This window comes from Cantharellus anzutake (genome assembly GCF_015039405.1).
Source record: "Cantharellus anzutake strain C23 chromosome Unknown EI90scaffold_89, whole genome shotgun sequence".
In the NCBI taxonomy this organism is placed as follows: domain Eukaryota; kingdom Fungi; phylum Basidiomycota; class Agaricomycetes; order Cantharellales; family Hydnaceae; genus Cantharellus; species Cantharellus anzutake.
Window position 1 is genome coordinate 34769 of NW_024067039.1, and position 12220 is coordinate 46988.

Sequence of the window (12220 nt, forward strand, 5' to 3'; positions counted from 1 at the left end):
CGCTTAGGCAAGTTGTAGTTACCCTCTGTGTCATATCCCGGAATCCTGACCCCGCACACTCCCACCACACCACACCTTCCTAACAACTTCACCATCCCCTACACCATGCCTCCCCACTCCCCAAGTCACCTTCCCTCCTGACTGTCTCAGCTCCGGTCTGGTTGCGTGTCAGGGCACACCCACCTGACCCCGTGCTGCACCCCGCGCTGTACTGCCCTACTCCACTTCCCCCGCTATCACCCCCCATCCCTCCTTCCTCACTTTTTGTCAGGGCGTGGGAATACGTTACCGTGACTCGCCGTTGGCGACTGTTAAGGTCCGCTGCTTCGGCGTAACAGCCCGTCAAGGGCGGGGATGACAATCGCGGCGGAACGGGGTTTCAGCTTCAACGACTCGTTCATGAGCGTTGCGCCTCGTACTTGACGCGGCCCCGATATTTCAGAAGACGGGAGGTGCAACTGGGTCAGACAGATAGTGCGGGGGGGTAACCCTAGTTGATTTTCGAACTACAGTACTAGGTAGTGTACAACCGGTATTTAAGTATAACGGAATGAATGGAATTAAGTCGCCAGATCTCACGGAGATTGCGGGCGGGGTTAAGAAGAAGCGAAAACAAACAAAGAGTGTGGGAGAAGGACAGCCGTGTACGGCCATCAGGAAAGACAAGCGTGATAAAGAAAGACTCGTAGGCCCGTGACGGGCCGTGGAAACAGGTAGTGGTAACGGGGAAGGGTGGCGGGCTTGTTCAGGCAGCGTCGGGCGGGTAGCGGGGTTGATGGGGTCGAAGCGGGGAAGGAAGAGGCGTGGGGAATGATCACCTGACCGTGGGAATTGCCGGGGTCGTGACAGTATCCCCCCTTGGGACTGAACCCTTGAAGTCCCATGCGCGCGTGAGAATCCTGCGGCCTATGCCGGGTTTGATTCCGACGGCAATCTGAACAAAAGGACTTAACTTTGCTATCGCAACCCAAGATGCCCCCTAAGGTCCGCACGATGGATCTCTCGTCCTGGAAAACTGAAGACCTCCAGTACGACTCCGGCGACGAGCAGGAGCTCATGCTCCAGAAACGCCAGGAACACCACAGACGGCGCCGAGTTGAGGCTGATCGCGTGGAGGAATTGCGTCGCGCAGAAGAGGCTCGCTGCGAGGCAGAGCGACTAGCGGCAGCTCGTCTTGCTGCTGAAGAGGAGGAGAAGAAGAGAAGGAAAATGGCTGAGTCGGTGACGGGGAAGGTGAGTAGTCCTGGTCAACTGATCGGGGCGCAGGGTGCTACTGATCATCCTGATCGTCTCGATCAACAGCGTCCTGCGGCCAGTAATCGACCATCTACAGTGGGAGATGATCCCCCACCTGTCATATCCGTGCATACCCGACCCCGACCCGACTTCCGGACCTCCACCCTCTTCACCTCCGGAGTCATAACCTACCGCTGCCTTTCCGATACTCACCTTCGGTCTTGGCAACACACCCCTCCTCTTACCTCTCTGACCCCTTCTCCGTCCGTTCCGATACTCATCTCGGACCGAACATCGCCCTACTCGCCACCCTTCCTACAACTCCGCTCCCCCCTCACCACACCTCCACCCTCCCGTCATCCCCTACGCTTTCTCCGTCCGTTCCGATATCCACCTTCGGACCTGACTACTCTTCCTTACCTGTCCCCTCTCTCATTCCTCCGCCACCCTTCCGCCAAGTTACGACCATCCACCGCTGTTCCGTACTTCACACTCGGACACCGTTCGTACCTTACTCCGAGCCTCCGTCATAGTCCATACCTCGGACTTTGACTCCACCTCGGTCTTAGTCCATTGCATTGGTGACCTCATACTACGTGAACACCATTGCCAATATTCCTCGGACTTCCAACCCCGCCTCCGTAACCTCCGTAAGCTCCGCAACCCCCAAGCTTCGCGGACCGCCTCTGGCACTCTCGCCGTTGGTAATGTATTTCTCGCAATTCCCCCTCATCCCTATTTGGACTACTGCTTCTTTCTATTCTAGCCAGTTAGTCATCACCCCCACTTCCCCTCATCCTCCTGCCCCTCTGGGCCTCGCCCACTCTACCTCCTTTCGGATGTATCACAGGTCTTGCCCTATGACCTTCGGTACCGCTCCGCTCCCTCTAACCCTTTGTTCCCGTTCAGACGTCTTCGTTCCGATTCGGTCACCCTTTGTTTCTCCTTGTGCTTTTGCCCCTTCCTTATATATATTGGCGCTTGTACATACTCGTCTGGTTTCAGTCCGAAATCGACCTGAAATGCCCCCAAGAGACTTCCTGCTCACCTACTGTGAAATTAAGGACCAAATGGACAAACAGCAATGGCACAGCGCTCTGCTTGAGTCGCTGAGGCCAAGGTCCCTCCATGCTAAGTCTCCGATTCCACTCCGGAGTCGTCCGTTTCCGCCCATCTCTAACACCACCTTGCGATCGCTGTGTCCAGTGCAAGGTTGTCTGCGTCTTAGGTACAGGCAATCGCGGAGTTTGCGCCGAGTGCCAGAGGCTGAAGCAGAAGTGTCGACGCGGGGACTGGACATCACCCGTGGCGAAGCGCCCACGAGTGAAGGGGCCTAAGGAGGGTGCGGAGGTTTTGGACGTGGACGATGACGAGTCGGACGACGAGGGAGAGCGTTCCACTGAGGATCACCTTGCGCGAATCCACGAGGCAATCCTGGCCGTGAACAAGACTTTGACGGGCCTGACCGCTATAGCGGGCCGTCTACTCGAATACGTCACCGATGCTGAGGAACGACGCCTAATGGACATGCGGTCGAGGAGGGAACACGCGGAGGCTGAGGAATGGGGTGCAAGGTTGGGTGGGGAAAGAGCGGGGCAGGCTGAGACTAGTACCTCTGACTCTTACTCTACTCTGTTGTTAGACTCTGCCTTTACCGACTAACAATCTATCCTCTGTTGTCAAGCGTGTTGTGGTCCCGGTTTCGCCGGATATTGTGCGTGAAAATCGGCAATGAGATCCGAGGCATGTTCCAGCTCCGTAGCCGGAAGCCACTCGGTTTCCTCGTCAGTACCCTCATACCCAAGCCAACGTACCAGGTACAGCAGCTTGCAGTTGCGCCGTCGGTCAGTCTTGGAGTCCAGGATCTCGGCGATCTCGTACTCGAGTTCGCCGTCGATCTCAACTGGCGGCGGCGGGGGCTGATCCCGGTTGGGGATGGAATTGGGTATCGCGGGCTCAAGTTGGGAGACATGAAAGACTGGGTGCACAGCCTTCATGGTGTTGGGGAGGCGGAGTGTGCGTGAATGAGAACCCGGCTGCGCAATGATCTCAAACGGCCCAAAGTTCTTCTCGGTGAGCTTCGCCGACGGCCTAGTAGTGCAGAAATACTTGGCCTTGACGAACGCTGAGCTGCCGATGTCGAACGGCGGTGCGGGGAGCCGTTGAGCGTCTGCAGGGCCTTGGTAGCGCTGCTGGGCATGGGTCATCTCTTCACGGAGGAACTGGTGGAGAGAGTCGAGATCGACCGAGTAATCGTGTGCTCGCGCCGAGGTCAGATCTCGCTCGGGATGGACGGCAAGGTTGGGGTGATACCCCTTGTTGGCGAAGAACAGTGAAACCCCCGTGGTAGCATTCGGGGCGTTATTGTAGGCGAACTCGGCGAGGGGCAAGAGTTCGGACCAGTTGTCCTGCTGGTAGTTACAATAGACGCGGAGGTACTGCTCCAGGGTCTGGTTCATCCGCTCGGTTTGACCATCGCCTTCAGGGTGGTATCCCGAGGTGAAATGTAGCCGTATATCGAGGGCCTTGCCCAGGGAGCGGAAGAAGTGGGAGATGAACTCGGATCCCCTATCTGAGGTGATGTGGGAGGGAACGCTGTGCTTGGAGAAGACGTGGAGTAAGAACAGCTTTGCCAAATCCGGCGCCGTGACGGTGTCCGTAGACGGTACGAAGACGCACTGTTTGGACAACCGGTCGACGATGACCAATATGGCGGTGTGACCAGAAGAGGCGGGGAGGTGTTCTATGAAGTCCATGGAGATGGAGTGCCACGGTCGTTCGGGGATTGGGAGCTGTTTGAGCAGGCCGTACGGCTTGTGGCGGGGAGTTTTGGCGCGGGCACAAGCGGTGCAAGAAGACACGTAGTCTTTAACGAAGGTGCGCACACCCGGCCAAGTATACTCCCGGCGGACAAGATCCAAGGTACGGTTCCGTCCAAAGTGCCCAGAGAGTGGGTGATCGTGCTTGTATCTCAGCACGCGGAGCCTGAGGTCGTTGGCGTCTGGGACGTAGATCCGGTTGTCTAGCCTTATGAGGCCGTCTGCGTCCCTAGACCAGCGGGAATCCTCTGGTATCGCGGCGGTGAGATAGTCCGCAACGGCGGGGTCATGGGGAAGGGCGGTGATGATGTCCTTATGGATAGCGTTGATGTCGACGAGGGAACTTGCGTGGAGGACGGGTTCGGCGAGGTAAGTAGCTCTTAGGGAGGACGCGAGCTGCTCCTGCGTGAACACCGGTCTGAAGTTTTGAGGGTTAACGCGAGCGTAGTCCCTATCCCCCTCTTTGGGGTAGACGTCCCACTGTCTAGTCAACGCGTCCGGTTTCGCGCCCAATTTTCCCGGGCGGAAACGGACCACCATGTTGAATTGGGATAAGAACTCCGACCACCGTGCCTGACGGCGGGTCAAGAGTTTAGTGGTGCAAAAATATTCCAGGTTTTTGTGGTTGGTGACCACGTCGATGGGTGTTCCCGAGCCCTCTAAGTAGTGCCGCCATCCTCGAAAGGCTTCATAGATGGCTAGAAGCTCCTTATCGTGGGTGTCATAATTGAGTTCCGGCGCCGTCAGCGTCCTTGACCGAAAGGCAACAGGGCGTATCTCATCATCCGGGCAGCGGATGGAGATGATGCCCGATATTGCATAATCGGAGGCGTCTGTCTCGATAATAATCGGCGCGTCGGGGACCCAATGGGTTAGGATGGGGGCAGAGGTAAAGGCCCGCTTAAGGCGTTGAAACGCCACGCGGCAGTCATCAGAGAACACCCAGGGGACTCCCTTGCGGGTGAGTCGGGTCAGCGGTACCACAATATCGGAATATTCATGGATAAAACGCTGATAGAAATTTGCGAATCCTAGGAAGGACTGAACGTCCTTCACCTTACAGGGTTCGGGCCAATCTTGGATGGCCTTAACCTTTTCCGCAGACATGGTTAGCCCGTTGGGAGAAAGGACGTACCTGAGGTACTCCGTGGTGTCTGTGTGGAATTCGCACTTCTTCGGGTTTGCAAAGAGGCCGTGTTGTCGTAACCGGTGGAGGACTTCTCGGACGTGCTCCTTGTGGGAGGCCTCGTCTTCTGAGTATACGAGAATATCATCTAGGTAGACGACAACACAGACGTCGAGGAGGTTGGCAAAGATGGAATTGACAAACCGCTGGAACGCTGCGGGCGCGTTGGTGAGACCGAATGGCATGACTAGCCATTCGTAGGAGCCGTAGTGGGTGCGGAAGGATGTCTTCCATTCATCACCCGCGGTGATACGCACAAGATGGTATGCGTGCCGCAGATCGAGCTTGGTGTAAATTTTGGCTTGGCTCGGGGCGTCCAGTAGGTCTGCTATGCGTGGCAGCGGGTATCTATCCTTCTTGGTTATCCGGTTGAGGCCCCTAAAGTCTACGCAAAGGCGGAGTGAACCGTCCTTTTTGCGGACAAAGAGCACCGGCGCAGCGTGCGCCGACGAAGACGGCCTAATAAAGCCGGTAGCTAGGTGCTCGTCAAGAAACGCTCGAAGGGCCTCAAGCTCGGTCGGGGATAGGGAATACAAGGTTCCCAATGGGGGGTGCGTACCTTCCTCTAGCTCGATCCTCAGGTCGAATTCACGATGTGGTGCCAGAGTGTTAGCCTTGCTTTTGCTAAACACATCGGCGTATTCGTGATAGGCCTTTGGTACGGCGTCGAGGTCGGCAGGCTCGGAGGTCGCGGTTGCGCGCAGCTCGCTTGCTCGAGACGGGATGCTCAGGCTGAAAGTTACGGAGCCGTCGAGTTTTGCGGCCCGGGCAAACGCCGCTGGGCTAACAAACTCAATGGAAGGGGCCTGGCGGTCGGGGTTACACGGCGTGTTGGCGGCGGGGACCGGTGTGCCTGCTGGAGGGGCTACAGGAGAGCTCTGGGGGGTCGGCCTGGGTTGTTCAGACGTCCGGAAAGATATACTGCTCTTTGCCCAATCAATCAACGGATTGTAGCGGGCGAGCCAGTTGTGTCCCAGGATGATAGCACAAGAGCCATCCAACGGGGTGACATAAAATGTTGTCGGGGTAACATCACCGGTAGCAAAGTGGACGGGGAGATCGACGGCGCGCGTTATCATGTGATTTGTCGTGCCGTCGAACAAGCGGAGCTGCATCGCAGGTACGGAGTAGGTCTGTAAATTGTGTTTATTAACAAGTTTAGTATCAATAAAACAATCGGAAGATCCTGAATCAATTAGAGCGGGAAAAACAAAAGAGGGATCACAGTTGGTAAGAGAAAATGAGGGTGGTCCATTAGCGGAAAACAATTTTGAGCGGGGGACAGAGGCCCCGGAATTGGAAGACAAAGGAGAGCCGGGGGCATTCCCCCTTGAAGCGGGAAATCGACCATCACAGGAACCGAAAGAAACAGAGAAAGAAAGAGAATTGGGGTCCGATAGGGCGGACGCGTTCAAGCGTACCTCCCTCTTCGCACGAAGGGGTTGAGTACAACCCTCCGATCGTGCGGCGTCCGGAGGGTTGCCGGTTAGTTTTTTGCATCAGACGATGAGTCTGACTCCGGCTCTGGTGTCGTGGCCGGTTCTGGTGTGGCGACTTTGGCCGCTCTGGCCTTAGCCGCACTTGACCCGGCCTTGTAGCACTCTTTAGCTACATGTCCCGGTTTACCGCAGAACATGCACAAGTTATTGTCGAAGTGCCGTTGATGCTCTTCCTTGGTCAGCCTGCCATCTGTCCCGAGTTTTGCGGCGAGGTCAGATTTAGGCTTACCGTTGGGGTACTTGTCCTTTGGCTTATTGGTAGCGGATGTGGATGGTGTGGCGGGGGAAGGTGCGGCGGATCGGTGGGATTTGGCAGGGGGTGGTTTTGGGGAGCCTTTATCATAGGTGTCGGAGGTGGGTTTATGGCGCTGATCAGTCTGGGTCTTTCGTTCCCAGTAGCGTGTATCGATCTCATCGGCGAGGTCTTGTAGGTCGTATAACGACGTTGGCTTACCAAACCGAGTGATTTCGTCTTTGATACGATCGGGCAGACCGCGGTAGAACAGGGCGCGGAGGGCTCCTTCACCCCAGTCGTCCAACTTACCCGCGTAGCGGTTGAACTCGGTGACGTACTTCCCGATGGTCTGTCCATCCTTCATTGTTAGGTTGAACAAACGCTCTTCAGCTTCGCCGACGGGGTCGCGCGGGCCGAAGTTACGTTCGAGTTCTCCTACAAACCTTGTCCAGTCGTTCATCCACCGTGGTTGTCGACCGGGCCGGTGGCCGCGAAGGATATCGGGCTCAAACCAGTCCAGTGCCGCCCCCTTCAAGTATGAGACGGCGAATAGGACTTTGTCAGCCTCGGTCGGGAAGGCTCGGGCGCGGGTCATAAAGTTTACTTCACATTGGACGAAGAACGTACGGAGTTTGTTACAGTCAGAGCCGTCGAATGGTTCGGGTTCACGGACCTTCTTTCGGGCCAGTTCAGGTCGAGGCGGCGGTGCAGGAGCTGGGGGTGGTGCTGGCAGCGGGATCATCTGGCGGATGTCGCGAGTGGTTCGAGCAAGGTCGCTGATTGCCTTTGTGAGTATGAAGGCCATACGTCCCTTCGGCAGGGCTTGCTCTGCTTGGTCAATGTCGATCTCTTCGATCTCATCGACCGTAACCGGCGGATCTGCGGGTAGCTCTTCTCGTGGCGCTGGCTCTGGTTCGGGTTCGGGTTCTGGCACCGGCTCGACTGGTATCTGGGCCGTTGACTCAGCCTCATCCACAAGTGAATCGCTGTCAACTTCGCTCGGCGTTCGTTGCCAGCGGTATCGACGGCGTTTCACCGGCGTTGAGGACCGCAAGCCTGCCCGGTCTGCCGTGAAGCTCTCGAAAATCGGTTCGTCTGACTCTTCCCTATCAAATAATACGTGTGAGGTGTACTGCGTGTATGGTGATGCGGAAGTACCAGCCACTGGTTGGTGGGTCTGAGAACGGGTTCTGGGTTTGCGAGACATCGTTTAACGTCAAGAGCGAGGGGAGTTCGAAAATACTGTCAGGGCGTGGGAATACGTTACCGTGACTCGCCGTCGGCGACCGTTAAGGTCCGCTGCTTCGGCGTAACAGCCCGTCAAGGGCGGGGATGACAATCGTGGCAGAACGGGGTTTCGGCTTCAACGACTCGTTCGTGAGCGTTGCGCCTCGTACTTGACGCGGCCCCGATATTTCAGAAGACGGGAGGTGCGACTGGGTCAGACAGATAGTGCGGGGGGGTAACCCTAGTTGATTTTCGAACTACAGTACTAGGTAGTGTACAACCGGTATTTAAGTATAACGGAATGAATGGAATTAAGTCGCCAGATCTCATGGAGATTGCGGGCGGGGTTAAGAAGAAGCGAAAACAAACAAAGAGTGTGGGAGAAGGACGGCCGTGTACGGCCGTCAGGAAAGACAAGCGTGATAAAGAAAGACTCGTAGGCCCGTGACGGGCCATGGAAACAGGTAGTGGTAATGGGGAAGGGTGGCAGGCTTGTTCAGGCAGCGTCGGGCAGGTAGCGGGGTTGACGGGGTCGAAGCGGGGAAGGAAGAGGCGTGGGGAATGATCACCTGACCGTGGGAATTGCCGGGGTCGTGACACTTTTCCCCTTTCTCTCTATTCTATTCTACAGTCAATTTCCCTTTTCTCCATGTACCACTACATACCTAACCCCATTCCCCTGATCGCCGCATGTGCCATGCACACTCCTGCCTACCGAGCAGCTGCCTCCAGGATCTCCCACGGAGACACCTGGGGAGGTGCGGCTGTGCGTGGAGATGACGTGGCTTCCTCCATGTGACCCTGACCGCATGTATATAAGAGCACCTGGGGTGGGAACAGAAGAAGCAGCCTTCTTCTCAACTTCCCACTTCAGCCTAAGTGGTCGGGGACGCTCACCCCGTGATGGGACCACCGCTACGCATAGCTGACACCTGTCCCATCGAGTCCCTTGTGCCGGGACCTCACCGCTTTCGGAGCTGTCCCTGACAGCAGAAGAAGGCTTTAACCTCATTTCCCCTGCCTCCCCCATCTCCCCCACTATGGTGACCGAAGAGCAGTATGACGAGCTGCTGTCCCGATTCCAAGAGCTCCAGGCCATTGTAGAGAGCCAAGTCCAGAGCCAACCCCCAGCTGCGCCCACACCGGCGCCCACACCTGCCCCCAGACCCAAACCACCCAAAGTTGCCCCCCCCCACCCCCTTCTCTGGAGCAACCAAAGACCTTGACCGCTTCAAGGCTGAGTGCGGCATCTACTTCCATGTTCAGGTGGCGGAGTTTCCAGATGCCCTCTCCCAGATCCTCTTTGTCCTGTCTTACATGAAGGGAGGGACTGCGGGAGCATGGGCGATGCAGCGTACCATCGTGCTGCTGACAACGGGCTCTCCCGGGCTTACCATGGACAAGTTCAACATGGAACTCGGCACCATGTTTCAAGACCCGAACTGCGAAGCCACAACCAAGCAAAAGCTGGCCACCTTGCAACAAGGCACCGACTCTGTGGACAAGGTCATCCAAGAGTTCGAGATCCTCGGCCCTGCCTCATGGCTAGGAGACATAGGGCTAGTAGACCACTTTGAGCAGGCAATCAACTCCCAGCTCCGAGAGAGCATCTACCACCTCCACCCCATGCCGACTACCTGGGCCGAGTGGAAACGCGAGGCCACCCTCCTCGACAACCAGTGGCGGTGCTTCCAGGCAACGCAGCCCCACTTGCCCCCAGTCAGACCCCAATGTTAGATACTGATCCGGGGTCGGGCACTGAAGGTCGCCGATGCGGACCGCTAAGGGCCGCGATGGCCGCGATGCCTCAGACAAGGCCCGAGGGTAGGGCATTTGGCCTCAGCAACTCTAAAGGGAGTGCTGTGCCCCCTAGTTGTCTCTTGGCCCTCATTTCGAACTTACTGGGGCTGCCTTGTTGGGGTCAGGGCTTGGGGTCGTGGTCAAGTCGATATTAGAGCTAAGGTACTATAATGTAGTATACAGGATATATATATGAAGGTGAAATGAATAGAAGCGGACCCGGGCCGAAGGCCGAAGGGTCCGGAAGCAAATAGGAACAAAGAGCGGGGTTGGCCGCACTGCGGCCGGCAATGACCGAGGGTCAAAACAAACAATAACAGATAAATAAACGAAGGGGTGTAGGGCCGCAATAGCGGCGATGGTATCATAGCGGAGTAGGCGATGTCGCGGAGTCACGCTAGGTCGGTACCAGAGGCGGACTCGGGGCAGGGAGGTCGGTGTGGCTGTGGGGGAGTCGGCCAGGTACAGGGGAGCCTAGGGGCAAGCGGGGAAGTGAGCAGGGGGTCCTCAGGGAGGATAGGGCTGAGGTCGGGGCTCGCGCTCGCATAGCGGTAACGGGCTTGGGCAGCATCAGGACGGGCGGCTAACGGGCCGGAATGCACGGCCGTGACACCCAACTCCCACCCGCGAGACCCACTCCCTACTACCTTCCCGCAAGTGCACCCAGCTCCTCCACCCCTACGCCCCCCAGCCACCGCTGCACCGCCGCCTCCCGCAGCGTGCCCTGCGGCAGGAGGAGGACCGCAGCCCATGGACCTCGACCGCTCGAGGATAGACCAGAGATGGAATGGGCTGTGCTATAACTGCAACACACTGGGGCACGTCGCGCGAGACTGCCTGCAACCGAAAATCCACCGAGCCAGGTGGATGCACCCAGAGGACCCTAGGGCACTCATGGAAGGGCTGAGAAGGCAGTTGGTAGACGAACCAGAAACGGATGGAGGAGACGGGCAAGAGACAGAGCCCCAGGAGGATTTTCAGGAAGGCTGCCTGTAGGTGATAGTAGTAGCTCGTGTAGATACTGTGAGGCACCTAAGCCAGTGCTGATGTCCAAATTCCACCAAGTCATTGCCAAAAAAAAGAGGAAAATTGTGTCCTCAAGTAGTAAGGGCAAAGAAGCCCCAAGTGCAGCGCTGAAGGTAGCGGTCCCGCCACCTGCCATCTACATGCTGTCCAAGCAACCCCCCAGGTCCCTCAACATGGCTGTAAAGCTGACCACCCTGACCTCCCTCGCCACTGTCTCCGTGTCAGCACTCCTAGACTCAGGAGCCACCAGGAACTTTGTAAGCCCTGAGTTCATTAGGAAGCATAGGCTCGAGACAACCCCGCTCCCCCAACCCATCCCTGTTCGCAACGTCAACGGAACCCCGAACGAGAATGGAGCCATAACTGAGGAACTAGAGGCCCTCTTGACGTTCGGGCGGCACTTGCATACAACAACCATGTTCATTCCTCCACCTGCCATACCCCCTTCGAGCTTGACTCTGGGCAACACCCACGCATGGGAACCGAACCAACCCGCACATCAGAGGTCGAAGCAGCTGATGACTTTGCCTCTTGCATGATGAAAATGCAGGAAGAGGTGAAAGCAGCCCTGGAGCACACAGCAGATGAGATGGCCTGGTACTATGACCGAAACCGGAGAGCAGCACCAAGGTACAGAGTTGGGGACAGGGTCTGGCTCAGCACCCAGAACTACACAATGGACTGGCCCACCAAAAAACTCGACCACAAATGGATCGGCCCCTTCCCAATTACCAAGGTAGTATCCCCGGCAGCAGTAAAGCTGCAACTCACCCCGCAGCAGAAGGGGATCCACCCAGTAGTCTCAGTCACCAATGTCCGCCCCTACCTCCCAGACAAAATCACAGGACACCCAGCCGACCTGTGCCCAGGCCCAGATGTGGTAAATGGGGAAGAGGAGTATGAGGTAGAAAAGGTCCTAAACTCCAGATATAGGTATGGACGACTCTGGTACCTCGTCAAATTCACTGGCAGCCACACTTGGAGAATGAATGGCTTCCCTGGGAGAACTTGGAGCATTCCCCAGACCTCGTGGAGGAATTTCACCAAGCCCACCCCACAGCCCCCAAACCAACAAGGACCAGAAGACCCCACCAACCAAGAACATCAGCCACTTCAAGGTGAAGTGGCATAGAGGGGGGGTGATGTCAGGGCACAGCCCTTGACCCCACTCACCCTCAGACACCCTCACCCT